Source organism: Papilio machaon, chromosome 18, assembly GCF_912999745.1.
Source record: "Papilio machaon chromosome 18, ilPapMach1.1, whole genome shotgun sequence".
Lineage (NCBI taxonomy): Eukaryota > Metazoa > Arthropoda > Insecta > Lepidoptera > Papilionidae > Papilio > Papilio machaon.
In genome coordinates this window covers 6,803,160-6,806,287 of record NC_060003.1, presented here as the reverse complement: position 1 = coordinate 6,806,287, position 3,128 = coordinate 6,803,160, and positions in this window count along the sequence as shown.

Genomic DNA, 3,128 nt, shown 5'->3' with positions numbered 1-3,128 from the left:
TCGCCCTACGCAATTAGGATTGCGTATGCTCGTTATTCTGTGTGTCAAAAATTTCCTTATATAACTTCAAACTTTCGTGGTTTTTACTAATATAATGTTCGTAAGAAACGGGATTCTTACCACGATTAGGCTGTTTGAGCTCCCGATATTTCGGCACAGTTGCATGCGCCATGTTCACGGGTTGACTAACAGTCAAACAGCCTAATCGTGGTAAGAATCCCGTTTCTTACGAACATTATATTAAAAATTTCCTTGTTGGAATTAAGCTTAATTTTGCTTATCACATAAAATATTCCGCCGTAGTTAAAAGTCAGGGTAGATGACCAAATTTTATTGCTACAGGAATCAGAGGAATCACGGCCGCAAGTGGTGGCGTCCCGGGGCGACAGTATCATAGCGGTTGCCAACCCCGCGCTACACGCCCCGCACACACCCCATGCACCCCACACGCCCCACACGCCCCACGCACAACACCCCACACGGAACCACTCCAACTGACACTTACTATAGCTCACCTCTTTTCCTGCCGCAATTAAAATCGTTTAACAATTGTTTGTGGGTTTTGACTGCAGGGATTATTACTGTCTCTATTTTTTCCAACAAGAAAGTAAGACTTGACAATATGCGTCACTGCTGTCTAATTCTACAGTATGCAAACTTTATGCCATTGTTTACATTATGTCAGTACACTGGGACAGTAGCGTTGGCTTGACATGGACTGTTTTGGCTCAATGACACCAATTAGTTTACCAGCGCTGATTTTGAGTTCTATTGTCTTACTGTACTGGAATAATGTAAACAGAGGTAATACAGTGAGACAATTTTATCTGGGTTAATTCTGTCAGAAAATATATAAAAGCTACAATGGCATAGAAACTGAAATAAAAAAAACATGATAAATCAAATTACATTACGATTGAGATATTTTGACATCTTTGTAATTTAAAGTGGGGCTTTAGTGTGCTATTTTAATTTAGTTTGACTTATTCCCAACGGGTCAGATTACTTTTTCGGTCTATATTTACTTTTCACGCATACTTCAAATGTTAATGTCAGGCAAAAGGGAAGTTCAAGAAATTTCTTTTATCGAATTATGTCTCGTAAATTTCAAACTTGGTAAGAATATTGTGTCGGCAAAGTGTTGCCAGTAACAAGACACTCATATATTGTTCACTGTTCTCATCGTCTGAAAAAACAATTATATCAAGTTTTATATAAGGTTTCAGTAAAGATTTCTTTACTTTATATAAAAGTCACATTGCACATATTTTAATATATTGTAAATAAATAAATACAATGGTGTTTTCTGTTGAGCTGATCAATCGATCCAATGGGATTGTTTTCCCAAATAACAAGATGGCGTAAAAAATTCCACCAAATGTCTAAGTTGTAAATAAATTGTACTTAATATAGTTTTAAGTTAAAGCCATAATATGCCTTTTAGTCAATATTTTACTTTTAGGTCCCAAGTCACATGACAATGGTTACTTTTTAATTATTTTTCCTTTTTTTTCTGAAATAGAATTATAAAGAATTTTATTTAATTCACTCAGTAATTCTTTTAATGCAACAATTCCTTCATTGATAGTTGAAAATCTTTTCCATTTTCACTCCTTTTTAAATATATTTGTTGTGACATTGACAGTTGTTGTCGAGGTTCCCGCCATATTTTTTAATGTCCAGCCACTTCTGACACCATGTTATGAGTTCTTTATTAATTAAAAATCACACCCTCCATGGCGGGAAACTCGACAACAACTGTCCATGTCACAACAATATTCATAATGAGATGTGAAAAAACTTCAACAATTCAATTAGTTCGCATTTATATAATTTTATTCATAAAAAACAGTACAAATACAATAAGGAAATTAATTAAAAAGTACTTTTTGTTTAAAGGGTCTATAACGAATATTAAATTAAACGTTTTCGTAACGTCATCGATAAAATAATGTCAAAATTCGTATGAGATTTGCCGTTGTACTTTACACACGATAGAGGCGCTGTACAAATCTAATACAAATCTTGTCTCTGACGTTACTAATAACTCGCTTTTCGTAGTAGACCCTCAGCTTGTTATTTTAGTCATATTTTATTATAAGTGTATTTATTTTTATCTAATAATTTAAAATGAAATTTAAGTATCAAAGATTTGTACAAATATTAACCATAGAACAAATTCTATTTTTAGCCGACTTCAAAAAGAAGGAGGTTATTCTTTATCTTCTAAATTAAATTCAGTCTGCATATAAACACGTAGACTGGATAAATTAAATCCGAACATGTTTTTTGAAAACTTGTTGGCAACTTGAGAAGAATGCTTAAAAGAACAATAAAGATAACGTAAAGATGTACAATAAATGTGTCATAAATATACATGTTATACAACAATATTGCTGTAATTCTCTCAGAAAAAAAATAATAACTGTTTTATACAAATAACAATGGTAGACGCCAACAACATCTGTTGCATTAATGGGCAGGCTCGCTTAATGAAATACCACAACCACATAGAAGACAGGCGTGAAGTAGAAGCAATTTCACATGCAGTCTGATGAGTCTAATTTTAGTTCTTTTTTCCCTTCCCACCCTTTTCTTATAAAGAAAGGATGGGAAGGGGATGTAGATTATTCGGAGGAGTTGAGGTATAGGAAGGGGAAATATTCTCTTTTTATACGTCCCACTTCTCCGTCGATTGGCAACATTGGAGGCAACGGATTTCCAGTTTTGGATGTCTATGGGCATCGTTCGCCTCGCTATTACAAATTTACATGGCCGCTTGCTAATTTGCCACCTTTTAATATGAAAAAAAACATTGTGTTACGATTTCAATAACCGTGAAAATTCTCTGATGTTACTCTGGTAGTAAGATATGTCGTTTCTACTTTTCCTTGAACGAAAGACATGATTATATAGTTTTATACATGTTGTTATACAGTGGCAACTCACAAAGTGTATATGATATTGTGTGTTAACTTTTAACATTCCAGTGCTGGCGGTCACTTGTATATATACATTTAAGATATTAAATATTAATTGTTTATACTTTATTTTTTGTTTTATTATCCTCTGTATTTGAGAAGGAAAAATAAAAAATTCAAGTTTTTACAACATTTTCAATTTAACGT